At 36.2% G+C, this 15,691-nt stretch overlaps 1 long non-coding RNA gene across 1 annotated transcript in view; it reads right to left on the bottom strand.

Annotated features, from left to right (window-relative positions):
- Window positions 1–10,479, bottom strand: part of LOC104402842 — a 27,913-nt gene extending 17,434 nt beyond the window's left edge. Inside the window, exons 1-2 of the long non-coding RNA XR_719896.1 lie at window positions 10,291–10,479; window positions 7,622–7,747 (exon numbers count right to left, since the gene is read on the bottom strand). This is a non-coding gene — a long non-coding RNA (uncharacterized LOC104402842). The remainder of the gene's footprint in view (window positions 1–7,621; window positions 7,748–10,290) is intronic.
- Window positions 10,480–15,691: the final 5,212 nt, after the last annotated feature.

Below are 15,691 nucleotides of genomic sequence, written 5' to 3'. Positions count from 1 at the left end.
AAGGGGGGGGGGGGAACCCAAAACCACAAAAAAACCCAAAAAAAACAAAATTAAAACAAATGGGGAATCACATTTTTCTTGTCTTCTTGAGTACCTTTTCCCAAGCAGGAAACTGAAGCATTAAAAAAAAAAATAAAAAAAATCCAACCCAAATAACTACCAACCTGCAAATACACCCTTTCCCAAAGGGAGGAATAAAAGGTTTTAGTAAAATAAGAAGCTACACTTATAACACATCCTGTGTACACAACACCTGGACTGCCTTAGGAAAAAAGTTTACATGTAATTAGACTCAATACTTAGCTCTAAATGAACAACACTTACGCATTCATATCTTTATTTTTTTAATTTGTTGTGGGTTTGTTGGGTTGGGGTTTTTTTTTGTTGTTGTTGTTTTGTTGGTTTTCTTTGTTTATTTTTGTTTTATATACCAATCATAAGCATCAAAGCAACTGTCACTAGCAGCTATCTGGCCTTATTGATAACTTAAGGGCCCTTGGCATTGCCTTATGACGTTTAATTTCCCAAAGCGATCAATTAGGTCTCAGTAATGTGCACATTGGTGGGTTATTGCTCTAGGTTATCTCCAATGACACTGCTTCACCTCTGTATTTTTTCCAGTATATTTATGTAGACTAAAAGTTCAGCTCCTTTTGAAAAAAAGTTATTACAACTAAAAAAATATGTTTAGATACTATTGGTGATACAACCTGTAATGCAACAAGATTTTAAATAAAAACTGCAGGTTTTGATTTACTGGGAGAAAAAGAAGAAATATGATCTGATGTTACCATCACAAAAAAACTAAAGATAATGTGAGCAAACTCAGTAATCTGAATTTCACTAGTTCTACAATATTGTAATTAAATACACATTCTAATGGACCAAAGACTCCAAACTTCCCCACCAGTGACAAGAGAAACAAGCATGCAATATTTACACAGATTCCTTACATAAATACGTGGGTCTGTACAGCTAGTTGCACATGAGTATCTTAATTTGTGTGGCAAGGACAGAAGGAAAAAATATCCTAGGCAGCAGATCAAAACTTTAAAACAACAGTACAGTAATTCTAGTAGTTACTACCAGGAACAAAAGGGGGGGGAAAAAAAAAAACAAAAACAACAAACAAACAACCCAAACAAACCATAAAACAAAACTCAAAAACCCTCCACAACAAACACCAAAAACCACCAACCAAACACATTTCAAAAGAAATATTCTGATTAATAGTATTGCTTGATTTCTTACAGGATTTTACCTGCTTCTCTTATGAAAATCCTTGGATCCATTTCCAAGGAAGGTATTTGCAAAACATTTTTAGAGATTAAGACAACTTTTCAACACTGTCTGACAATATGTGTCCAACCTTGTTCTTCACAGTTTTCTTGTAATTTTTGGTTCTTACAACAGCCACACAAGAAGAGCCACGTTTTTGCCTTCTCCCCCCAGAGCTATCACATGGCTCCAAGTCAATACTGCTGTTGCTACTCAGACTTCGCTTCCTCATTCCTTCCATCTCCTTCCCATCAGACAATAAAACTCATTGTCTGATATCTGTAGTACGGTCAATTCTAAAAGCCTTCACTTTCTTTCCTACATATTCCTTTTTCCCCAGAACAGCTAACAGCTGTTATGTGTTAAAACACTCCCACAGGCAAGACCCTTACTCTTCAACTTTAATCCATATATCTGCATCATATTTAAATGCAGTCTCTTTTCATAACATTCTTAAAAATCGGTCTTCTAAGTCCACACAACTGCAGTTCATCTTATCTGTATGATGATCTTTGCCCAATACCTTTCATTCCTTTTTTTTTTAACTTAATCTCTCCTCTACCTCCTCCTTCTCAGTCTAATCTGCAAGCCTCTTCACAATTTTGCTCTTTACTTACCTGCCATTATCTCTTCCACTAGACACCGTTGCTGACATTAATGCCTACCCCAAAATGTTCAACTATCTTCTTTTCTCCTAAAATCCCTTATTTTCTTTTCCAGCCAATGCTGTTCTAGAAAATTCTTCCTGAAGTTGCTCATAACTAAAACTCTACATTGTAATCCACTAGAAGCTATCAATTAGTGTATGCTAACCAGGACAGACAGATACAGCCTGTAACTGAAAGGAAGTTTTGAACCTGCGTTAGTATAGATTATGTCTTGATCCAACACTTCTTATCAGCAGTAAAACCAGATAGACCAGGGTTTTAATTTGGAAAGATTCTAACACATTAATACTACCACGCTAAAATAACATGGTGCATGGAAAAGAGACTAACTGAAGACAGACCCATTTCTATTGACCATTCCAAGTAATGCAAATACAAAAAGCATTCAATGATAATACTATTTGTATCTTTGAAAAGTCTTAAAAACGACATTTCCCTGTGCAATATCAACTCCAGTAAAGTACTTCCTAGCAATGGTTTGGATTTATTTTTAAGATACTAAAAAAGGAAATTCTCAAGACAAAAAAAAACCAAACACCAAAAAACTAAACAAACCCTCAGCCAAAAGATGACTGATCCATGCCAGTACTAAAACCTGAAACCTGCAAAAAGCTTCTGTAAAAAGCTTCTGCAAAAAGATCTTCTGTACACAGCAGCACACTATAAAGAACACAAGTAAACAACTGATACATAGGAAGGGTTTACAGCTTGCCCCGCCATGAATAAGTGTCTGCATGAAGCTATGACCTTTTTGAGAACAGATCAAACCCAATGGCAAAAATCTCTAACTTCAGGGTAAGCACTGTCTGGTATTGTATTTGGGTTTGCAGCAGCAGTGTTGAAAATGCAGCTAGAAAGGGGTGGTAGGGAATGCTTTTCTTGTAATTCCATTATCACAGTGTGTCATAAACCAGGCATTGCAAATTGCACTATCTTTAGAGATCCCTAAATTTGAGAACCTGTCTCTATTCAGCATGTATAACAACACAGCACTATATTAAAGAAAGAGGTGCAGGTTTATTATTTTTTGCTTAATGACCCTTTCACATTGCATTTTTGCTGCATGACTTCAGGATCCTATTTTTAAATATTACAAACTGTAAGTGCTAAAAGAAAGAATTCTGGTAATCTGTAAGGGGTGAACATAAGTTAATTCTAGTATATATTGCTAGAATTATGGCAACTTTAGTCAATAAGCCGTTTTTCCATATCAAAACCCAAGTCCATTCCAAAGCCACCCATAAGAATTAGGTCACCCTGCCACCGGACTGCAGTGAGTTGTACACATTTCAATATCAAATCAATTAGACTGGAAGAACAGTAAGAAAATAAGAAGTAACCATGTACCCCCGCTAAGGGGAAAAACAGCACCTATGCCAGGAAAAAAACCAACACACTGATCAAACACTTCCTTCATAGACAGTCCAAAGGCATCAGTTCTCCAGTCAGTATTACTTTACACATGATATTTTCTCTTCTTAGATTGTACAGATGTACTAGCTGTTACCACGCCAATCTAAATTAAGCTGTGTTAAAGAGGTTTCAAGGCAGCAGTTTTAATATAAAGAGAAAAGCCAAAAACACTTGACAGACAATTAAAAACAAACTTGCATGTTTAAAGGCAATTATAGTGAAATGCTCCATAACACAGAATTGTATGAAATCAAGGAATAAAGGTTAACATGTTTTAGTTAGTTCTAGTCAAAGCTATGTGAATAAAAATATTTGCGTTACAAGTCCTGATGTAAAGTATTTTCATATATAATTAACTTGCTGAATTGCAGTAAAAACTCTAAAAATATTAGCCAGAATTTATCCACATAGAAGTTATATGAAATCTAAGTTTCTCCATTCCAGAGAAGCATAATATTCTAATAAGAACTATCCTAATCTTCACCCAGCAATAATTTCAAGATGATATTATTATTCTCATTTCCTTGAATAATATCCATACTCCGGGGCCATTTTCCTTCTCATATTCAATATCATGCATGCTTGTATCAAGATTCCTTTCTTCATATCCTGTCACAGTATCAATCACTGCCTCCTGTCCACTCAATCCACTTTTGATTTATCAGCCGCCGTCTTTCTGGACTCCATAACTCGACCCAAACCATTTTAGCAAGACATTGACAAATAGCACCCAGTATCACATCAACCTGTTCCACTTAGTAAACTAAGAAACACTAACTGTGACATCTCTGCATAAGTATTCCATTCTATTCCCCAGACTGATGTATATTAATGAGGAGATGGTATTTGAAATGCTTCTTCCACATCAGCATCTAATATGATCAAATTAGGAAATGGGATGATTTATTAAATTTCGTAGAGCTGAAATATTTCTTTATATCACTATATGTGTGGTTTCAGGAAGTGAGCTGTTGCTTTCAATTTTTCTACTGAGGATGTGCCTGCATTTCACAGACGAATTACTGTCTTTAAAAAGATTGCAAGAAGGCAAAATGTTATTAAGCAAATGCTCAGTAAAACAAACTAAATCGGTTTTAAAATTCCTAATTTAATGTAAATCTTGGTTGTTTTGCTGAAATTCAGTTTGTGATCTTATTAAGTCCTATTTGCATTGTACTATCTTGCTGTAGGACAGCTTTAAATTTATAGCATTACTAGGAAGCTCCACTTTTTTTGTCTCTAAAAAATGCATCTAAGATAAAATAGTTATAATATGCACAAGTTTGCTTATCAGTTTAGGTTACAAATAATAGCTGCTCAAACTATTTTTAAAAAAATCATTATAAAAATCTAACTATTCAAATTAAAATTTGGTATTTCAGTATTTTATGCAGTTGGGTATCTGTAAATTATTCACTCAAAAAATAACCTAGATTAGAGAAGTTACTTAAAGATTACATTACAGCCACACATTCTTTAACCAATATTTTCACTACCTTGAAAAACAGACTATATTAATTTGATGGGGAACTGGAGAAAAGACATTAGATTCAGAATTTGTGCTATCTTCATGACTTACAACAAAAACAAAATCAGTGATATTTAAAGATACCATATAATGGATCTTAGCTTCCAATATGAAACTAATTTTCTAGTGTTGGTCCAATTCCCATTGGGTAGGGGGGAAATCACAGTTGCTCAAGCAAGGTGGTGCTCTGAGCTACAACATTACAAACACAAGTAACACATGGATGATCTTTGTTTTATTGCTCTATTACTGCTGCTTTTCTGCTGGGTCTGTAGATTTTACTCCCTTACACTGGTAATTTTGAAGTTGGAGATCAACAAGAACACTTTGATAGGTAACACACTGCTACACTAAGACAAGGTGACTGCCCGTGTTACTTCTGATCATTTTATTTCGTAGTTTACATTACATAGGTTTACAGTTTATCTTCACTACTTACCTTTAAAAGTCATATGAAACAAGTTGCCCCACCCCAAGCAAAAGCATTAACGAATGACAGATGCCAAATTCTTACAAAAATTACACTTCAGCACTACAAATACACACATTTCCCAAGATAAATACTGTCTCTTTGCATTTAACAGCTTTGAATGGATTTTTCTTGTCTGACTTTTTAAATTAATTTCAACTTCTGGTATCCACAACCTCCAACAGCAAGGGCTTCCCCAGCTTGGCTATATGATACGTAAGAACTAGCCCCTTTTGTTTGACTAGGATCTGCCACCAGCTGACTTCGTTCACTTCATGCCTGCCCCAGGTCTTCAGCTGGAGGAGAGAAGAAACACTCAGTCCTTAATCATCTTTTCCACATCATTCATTCTTATTTTTGTTTTATACCCCTCCATTATATTCCCTCCTACCCCAGGATCTCTTTCCCAGCCTGAAGAATCACAATGTACTCAGTCGTTTTAGGAAAGCTGTTCACACCTTCAAACAAGTGCACAAGAAAGATTTTGAGACAGGAGAGAAAGGAAGTATTTAGCATTGCTGCTACTGCCTCAGCACTAATAAACAGGGAAAACACAGGCCTCTAAGCAGCAGCTTTCTGCAACCTATTTAACTCTCTTCCAGAAGCAAGATTAATCCATGGCTTCTCAGTGTAGCATTACAGCAGAGAGCAGACTTGGAAAAAATTACAATAAAATAATCAATGTGTCCTGTTGGGTTTAGTTTTATGCTTTTAACATGCCAAAAGACTCTTCTGTTATAATTTAGGGCGTTATTTACAAACGCTTCCCCTGAAGAACCATGTCTGTGAATAGCAGCATCCCTTAAAGTGACGTGCAGCTATACCTTCGTGGCTATAGTATTGAAAAAGCTGCTATATTTTACACAAACTGTTTTATACACAGTATATCCTAGTACAAAATGAAGTAAACAGTAGTTATGTTTTTAATATTTTTAAGTGCATAATTTCCATATATTGCAATGACAATTAACTTCAGTAAACCCCATAAGACTGTGTCTAATGAGATCTGCAATTTATACTTACTACAATAAAAAAGAAATGCTGAGTATCTGACACACTGAAAAAACACCTTCATTTGCACCTTATTCTTGTAACATCTCAGTTTGGTAAAATTTATTTTGTTAGCAGAACAGTGGATATTTACAGAAATATTCCTACACACAGTGCAGCAGCTTATCTGGGGTCTACAGCTCAGATGGTAAGTATACTGCAAGAGAGATCAGACAGTTTAAATAACCAAATTGCTACTACAAAGGCACTGTAGCAGTAAGTGTCCAGGCAACCATTATAATGAACAGCTGTGAATAAGTAATGAGAGAATAACAATAAGAGAAAGTGAAACATCCATGTCTTTGAAGAACAAGTTTTCAACATTTAGAGGCAACAGTTCTAGTGATTTGGTATGAAAATAACATGGTTTACTAAATTCTTAGTGAAGGTATACAAAATAACCTGGCTAATAATCTGTAAACACACAGCAAAAAAAAAAAAAACCAAAAGAAAACCCCAACCTTTGATCTGCCTGATACACTAAATTCAGGAGAAAATGCTAACAATAATTCTGATATCCAGGTGTTCTGGGTTCAGTCACAACACCAGGGATAAACTTTATTTAAACTTCTTAACTGAAATACACACACAAACACACACAAAAAAAACCTGAGCTTCTTTTAATTACAAAAGTAGGAAGCAAATTTTATAATACAATCTGTAATATCAGATTAATATTTAAATATTGAAATTATGTTTATTATTGAAAATAGTCATTTGTCACAATCCAATTTATGAACACTTTCAGCATCAGAGATATCTTTATATATTAAGAAAAATTTGCATAACTAAATACTCATCTCTTTCCAAAGGAAACAGAGATGAGAAAATAACAATTTAGTCTGATCTTGAGGAAACCAATGTTATGCACAGGAGTTATGGAAATCAGTAATAAAAAAAAAATCCACAAGAATGTTTCAGATTATTACAGTTAAACCAAGGTGACTTTATTGATGGTTTTTGCACTTGGTTGAATGCAGAATATACAACTTATCTTCAAACCCAACTGTTCCACCAGTGCAATTTAAAGATTTTGTACATAAAAAGCACTGCATAGAGATTTCAAATTAGGAAGGGTTTCAACTGACATGTAGTTTAGAGCATCACTTGCAACAGCTATTTCTAGTATATTCCAAACTCAGGAACAACATGAAAATTTTAAATTAATGTTTTTACAGGATAAGTTGTAATTATTTTCCTAGTAGAGAGTCTTACCTTCTTGTTCTACTTTTTGATCTCGATCTTTGAGACCTGTAGGATTTGCCTCTGCCCCTTGATCGGCTACGACTGCGTTTTCTTCTAGAACCATATGAAGAACTACTGCTCGATCTGTGCCTGTGTCTAAAACAAAACCATGCTAATAAGTATGCACTTCTTCTAAAAACTAACAAACAAAAAAGGAACAAAACCCTTAACAGTTTACCTAAGCACAAACCTGTGGGTTTTGTATTATGTTGTAGAAGCCTCAAGTACCAGTATTACACTATAATAAGTAATTCACATACACATGGGCAATGCCTGTCTTGAAGAGCTTATATTCTAAAATATGCATTCCAAGAGTCAAAAAGGGTAGACAGAGAAACAGAAGTTAAACAATTTGCCTAAAATCGTGCAGTACCTCAAGGGCAAAGCCAGGAACGCAACCCAGCTCTCAATGGTTCTTAGTCCCACATCCAGCTCATTGAAACTCACTTTCCTCTTTGTCAAATCTAAGGTGGAAGAAACATTTAGAACCTACACTCTTCACAGGATTTACACAGAAATACATCATATGGGATAAAGACTACAACTCCAGAGCTAAAAATTAAATTCTTAAAATGTTAACTTCTGTGTTGCTACTCTATACAATTATTTCCAGTAATACTAGGTACATACATAAAATGTAACGATAAAAATGTATTTTAAATTACGTACAACTAAAAATATTTTATGTATATATATAACCTTACGGATTTGTTACCCTAACTTCTACAGTACACAATCTTTGTTCTGCTCTAATGCAGACAGGCCCTCCCCCACCCCTTTTTGGTTGTTGGGAGGGGGAGGAGTGGAAGGGTTTGGTTTTTTTTTTGTTTGGTTTGGTTTTTGCTTTTTTGTTGTGGTGTGTTTTTGTTGGTTTGGTTTTTTTCTTTTTATTTGGGGTTTTTGGTTGGTTGGTTTTGTTTGGGGGCTTTTCAGGACTATTAGTAATCAAAAACTTAGTGTTAATCCATTCCATTTGAGCTTGGAAGTTCTCCTGAGTTCAGTCAAGTCAGAAAGATATCTCCCTTTTCCCCTCCCACCCAACCTCCCTATTTCATTTATTCAAAGAATAAATTCTTATGCACAAAGGGGAAAGGTGAAAGAATAGATACTAAATACATAAACTAAATCAACTAATCCTAAAGCTGGTGGAATGATACCTTCCAAATATTAATCTTAACATTTCCTCTCCATCCCCTAACAACTAATTAATTAACAATTATGACTCTTAAGAGAAACTCCGTATTTTTGGCTTTTATGTTTGATTAATATTAAAATATAACACCTCACAAAAACATTTCTGCAATTCAGGATGTAGTCAGTATCACTTATATAGCATAAGAAAAGGGGTGCTGTATTACATACAGTAGAGCTGCAATAGTCCAAACTGGAAAAGATACATAGGTTAACTACTAAAAGCAGATCTTCATCTAAAAAAGGAATGCACTGTTCCTGTTAAATGAAGATGAAGAACAGTACTCTTGGAGACAGCTGCTTTTGATTCTTAAGGGTCAGGGATAAATCCAGTAGGACCCCAGTGTGTAATGGTGCCTTAACTGCCAGAAGCAAATGCCCTAAACTAAGGGCAAAGCAAAGGTGCCAGCCAGACACTTTCGTCTTTTCTGGATTCAATTTAAGTCAACTGGTCTTCATCCAGACTCTAATCTCCCTTCAAGCTCTGTTTTTATCTGTGAGATAGCCATGCCTGCAGTGGACTAAAGAGATTCATAAAGCTGCACGTCATCAGCATATTGTTGGCATCGAAGCCCATGTCATCTCATTGTGTCCCCTAAGGGCTGCCTGTAGATGCTGAGCAGGAACAGAATAAAGGGGGGATGGAAATAAACAAATAAGAAACACCCACAACCAGACAACTTGCCCCTCATTGACGCACTCTTCTGCCAACTAAAGAAAAGTTTGTTGGGAGCAGTTTCTAATGTATTTACATGGCAGCTAGACTCAGTGAATATTTCAGCTCCACTTACTAATAAATTGACCACCACCCACTCAGTTTGACTGCAGGATCACCACAAGTCAGACCAAGGTAACCAGTATAGCATACCTGATCTAAAAAGGTCAGGTACTGAAAGGGGCCTCCAATGAAGAAAATATAGGATTAGGTCAAGAAAAGATTGGTAGATACAGCCACATGATCTGTGTTCTAAACACCCGACAGCTCACTACCACATTCTGTACATGTAAAAAATAGTAAGAATGGTAAAAACTAGCAGCTGCAGCAAATGTGTAGACCTGCTGTAAAGTCACACTAAGTCTTTTGACTGAACAAGTCTACCTTGTTGTCTGGAAAGACAGTAGCTACTGAGTTTATTACAACAGAAAAAAGTAACAAAGAATAGTCTATAACTAGTTGAGTGAAACTACTTTACAAACTGATGTTACACTGTATAAACTACTATATTGTTACTATTATATTGTGAATTATAGTAGCTGAACTATTAGAATAGTTGTTAGTAACTAAGTAGTTTCATCTCCAAACAGAGATTCCAAATTCATTATTTGGAAGGAGGAGAAAGGAAGACTTAGTTTAGTGGGCTGCTTTTTTTTATCTTTGGAACTGCATATATACAAACGAGCTCAATTTGTAAACAACTGCAACAGACAGTTAATTACTACAAATGTACCTTTTCTCATAAGAATGTGAACGAGACTGGAGATCTCGAGACCGCGACCTTGACCTGGACTTCCTTCCAGATTTTTTACGGCTGTACGTTCTGCTGCCTGAGGAGCTACTTGAAGATGAACGTCTGCGGTGTTTCTTTTTCCTTCTGCTTCTGTTCTCTTCTTCTGTGTCCGAGGAGCGACGTCCCATTTTTAAACTACATAAAACCAAAAATTCTAAACTGTAAGAGAGTCTCATGTCTACATTATGTTGTTATATATATATAAATATAAAAGTAGATAGTGTGTATGTGTATGTAAATAAACATAGCATTACACCATTTTAAAAGTCAGCATGTGAATAGAAAATCTGGGTTGCATGCAAAAATACAAATCAAGATTTTAATATAAGATGTCAACAAATTCATTGTATCAAGTAACTTGAAATTTACACTGTCAGAAAATTTGAATTAATTTATTATGGTATCTAATATATGTCATAACTTTTCATGAAAGATATTTTGTGACCATTTAAAAATATAAATGCACCAATAAAATCATTTCTATATCAGAACATATTTTCTTTCTAGCTTATTTTTACATTATTGCCTTAGACATTAATTTTTCAGAAATTTGGGGAGTAATGTATAAGATGCTTCAAATATCTGGTATTTCACTTTAAGATGCTATGCAATCACTAGTGCAGCATCTTTAATATGTTTAATTTACAGCTATAAATGAGGACCCATAATGCTTACACAATCAATAGAATGCAATCTATTAATTTCAGCTACTGATGTAACTCACTTCATCTGTTTTTAGGTTGTGCAATTAAAATAACATACTTTTGTTCCACTTGTCATAATCAAAACATGCATTAAGAAAAAAATTAGGAAGTTTTTAAATTTACACTAGTTATGTTGATTTTGGTTCTCAGTTCAGATCCATTCAACTTTATATTGCTTTATTCCAAAATCAGACCTATAAATACTAAATTCCAGAAATGTCTCGAGTGTCAATGTGTTTACTTGGATAAAGTTTATAAACTTTGGTAACAGATTTGTAAAAAAAACAAACAAAAACCCAAACAACTCAAATAAACAAACAAACAAAAGCCAACACCAAAACTTGTGTAGAAGCCTGCCATTTATTAATTGTTGCCAAGACTATCATCTTCATTTGGAACTCTCAAAAGATCAGTTTCATTGATTCACAATTAAAGAACTCTTCTATTTCTTGACTTTCCATGCTGCAAATGTGCGTAATGCTTTTAAACTATTTTTCTGTACCAGAGGTATCAGTCCTACCCACCCAAGACCTCAGACTCCTTTGCACACACACTTCAGTTAACGGTTAGTAACAGCCCCTCTATCAAAGAACAGTTATTTCAAGACTCCCTCACTACTTCCGCACTGGGAAAACAGGAACTCATAACTCTAACATTCATACCAACAACTAGATTACAGATATGCCACAATACAGTCTGTCTTTAAACAACACTGAAATATTACAGGTTCTCCTATTCCTAGCATTAAGGGGTTGAACTGGTTCATTTTCCACAAACAAAACTCTGCCCTTACTCACACCTTTTCCTACCTAGACAACACACCCTCACCTCCATGGTAGAGACTGAAAACAGAACAAAAAACAAAATTCACCATTTAATAAGTTTATGCTCAAATTCACAGAAGGTTTGCATGCAAATACTAGTCTTCATTACACTAGGCCTTTCAGTCAAAATGCATGATAGAAGGAAAACCAAACATGTTCAGTCCCACAGACAACATCACTTAAACCTACATTTTCACCCTCAGGTTGCCAAGGCAACCAAAACTGTTTTGCACAGTCATAGGTGCTTCAATCCTACAGCAGTGGATCTAAACACCCAAGCAGGCATGGCCTTGCAAAGCCCAAGGAAGCCTTACAGGCAGTTCAATTCAAAGCACAATAAATATACAGGCACTGCTGCACTTGACAGAATTTGAAGACTATGCCAGGATGCAGGTTGCTGTCAGATTAAGACACACTCCTCCCCCACTGCAGAAGCTTGGCCTGAGGACTGCCAGACCCCTGGAGCTGGGCAACGAAGCTACAGCAAGTACAAATCAAGATCACTTACCAGAAGGATGTCAAGTTCTGGACCTGGCATCTACTTCAAGGAGATATTTTACCCAACAGTTGTTTAATGCAACATACAAGATAGTCTCTTAATTTTCTTTGATGTTCACTAGAGTTCACTCACTGCCACAATCAAAACAGTAGCTATGTAAACTCAATCCTATGCAGCCAAATCTCTGTGAACTGCAGACAGCTCTTCCACATGGAACTCAGAGCTATCAGTTCCAGTCCTGCAGCCAAAAGTGCCTATAAATTAGGTGTTACTAAGCTTTGCTGCAGTGATTCCCCCCATTATTTACTTCATTCTCAATAGTTTCTGTTTTCAGCACTTTAAAATTGGTCCTTCAGCTAACAATTTAAACAAAACATCTTTGAAATATTCAACTTAAACCAGCAAAATTTTTTGAAGGAGGAACTGCCATAAAAGAGGATTTATTTTTAAATTATTTCTACCATCTTACAAAAGTTATTCTGCACAGATTTTGAAAGAGACAGTGACAGTACTTTACAGACTACTTCAGCACATTTAACAAACTATAAATTTAATTTACAATTCTGTAGAGGAATGCCAATTTATATCAACACACCATCTTGTGCAGTCATTCTATATTTTTCCCCTCACAGTAAAAGACTTACAGAGCTCCAAGCTACTAACAGTCAACAGTAAAATAAAGCTCTTTAAATATATACTGATTGAACAATCTTCAAATGAACATGAATCTGAATCTCAAAGTAAGCGGAACTGCTGGAAAAGATGAAACTACAATGCACAGATTCAAAGTTAAAAGCTCACAGACCACAGCTCATGTCAGCCAAGATTAATGAAAAAGACCAGAGAAACAAAGAGTACAAAAAACATTTCTGCTGAGATATTTGCCACTTCATGAGGATATATGAGCCAGAACATATGTATCTTCTGCAGTCTAACTTCGTTTTTTTCCATCAGCTTTCTTCCCCATTTGGACCTGTAACTGGATTAAGCAGTGCACAAAACTAGTGAAACATACCATGTAAACCTCCACTTCATGTATTCAGGACCAGAGGAACGACGTCATGGCCCGTCTCTATTACAGGACAAGTCCTACAGCATACTCGAGCCTCAGGAGCTCCAGGCGCATTGGGCTTACCATGGATAAACTATGGGACAAAGGCACACAAATGACTGACACCATGCATGTTCCAGAGTTTCCACTGGAAAAGAGGTTACCAGAAGCAGGCTGTTGATCATGGAACAATGTTCACAGCTGAGACCTAGAGCTGTCTCCTACAGGGATATGTTGGAAGCACGCAGGTGACAGACAACTTTGTCTGAAAGGCACTATCTTTCATCAGGGTCTTTAGACATTTTCCAGCAAAGACACCTCTTACAAACAAAGCACTTGAGCGCAGTCAATTATCAAGACTTGAAAAAGGTTAGTATTCTCCCTGACAACTCCCTAGTCCCTCCATACTCCTTAACAGACCTGGGAACAGGGATTGCTGGCATTGATTGATCACACCAGCTGAAGCCTGATGGACAGGAGAGTCATTCTGGTGGGTCAGCAGTGGTCCATATACCACTTCCACAAACAGAAGTGTGTAATAGCACCCACAGATCACAGAGAACTCAGACGACTCAGGAAACCTTAATTAACAAACTAACAAGGGAAGAGAAGAAAAGGCAAGCAGAAAAAATAAAGGCTTATCACATGGCATCATATGCTGAATCTCATGGGGTTTTACAATCTGTTTCTAACTTTGTATGTTTCCATACAAAGTCTGCAGATCCACCACAAAGACTTGTACCATAGAGTTAACAGAGTCCACCCTTTCAGCTACTGGGAATCCCATTTTAAGGCTCCTTCCCCCTACTTTTTAGGCAGAAGCATTAAGCCATATGTATTTGCAACAGGAGATGTGCTTCTGCCAACCCCAGTTTATACATAGATGCTGTGGAAGATACAGCTTTCAATGCCTGGCAAGATGCAAGAGGCTTTTATCCTGACTATGGGAACAACACTATGAGGAGGAGAAGAAGAGGAAGAAAAGACATATTAACAAGTACCACCAGCAAATGAACGGTTTCAGATGAACCTAAACCTGGTTTACATCCCAGGCATTCATGAAGAGACAGCCTCCTGACCGTCACATCAGTGAGGCTCATTCTTTTCCATTACCCAGCCCCAATCTTCCCTCTGTGTGGTTCTCATCCACTCTTAGCATATTTCCTCACGCTTCTGAATTTAGATCAAACTACTCTGGTCAAACAGCAAAGGAACACTGAGAGTTCAGAAGATGCGGTCTCAAGATATGAGGACCCCCAGCAGCTACAAGGAAACTCATGCTGAAGCCTGAACTGGAACATAACATCACCAAATTAAGCAGCTACTAAAGTATTTTTGAAGGTTCTAGTGAATGTAAACTTCAACACTGTGAAGGCTTGCAATTTGTCTGAAATTGAACAGCTCTTCAGTGGGATGACCATCAGCTGGACCTGGTAAATTTAAGTCTCTGTTCTGGAGCACAGGCCTGTTGTAGTATCTAAAAGGCAGGTCCTCCAAGGCCTTTGGTTTTTTAGTAGTTTTTGTTGAGGTCTTGTTTCTGAAGACTGATGCTGCAACATTTGAAATGAAAACAAAGTGCATACTGTCATACATGCATTTTGTCAAAAGAAACACCAACCTCGAAAATTTCAAACCAACTACTTACATTTGGCAAAGTTATAAATAGTGCTACCAAGCTCACCTCCAAACAGGTAAGTAACCTGCCACCCTGAATATAAAAATGTAAAGAAAAACATAGATGACAGGAAACAGACTTATTTAGACAGATCTATTGAAAGAGAAGAAGGTACACTTAAAGAAGCATAGGCTCATTGATCTGATCTGGTTCAATCTTGATTCATAGATGTTGGAATTATTTCAAGTGCACAATACATATTTTCAAACATAAGTTTCAAATTATTACTGTATTTACTACAGATTGTAAGAAAATAATATTGTTTGGTTGGTTTTAATCAGAGGCCGTTCTCCAGTAAACATTACTACAGAAGACTACATCTTGAGCACAGCATCCAATTAAACAATACAACCTTTAGTTTCTACAATCAGCCAGAAGCAATGAAGACAAAATAACGCCCACATTTGTTTAGCATCAAATCCAAACAATTTACATTTATCAGTTACCAAGAAACTTTGATTATAACTGACTCACAATAACCACTAACCACCTGCCCAGTTTATGCAGCAACCCAACAAACAAGATCGTTTGAGAAATATACCCAGTTAGAGGGGCATTGATGGAAAAAATTCAGCCCTCTCAATATCC

This window comes from Nestor notabilis, unplaced genomic scaffold (genome assembly GCF_000696875.1).
Source record: "Nestor notabilis isolate BGI_N333 unplaced genomic scaffold, ASM69687v1 scaffold16023, whole genome shotgun sequence".
Classification (NCBI taxonomy): domain Eukaryota; kingdom Metazoa; phylum Chordata; class Aves; order Psittaciformes; family Psittacidae; genus Nestor; species Nestor notabilis.
The sequence above is the reverse complement of the archived record's forward strand: the minus strand, read 5'-3'. Positions and strand labels throughout refer to the sequence as shown.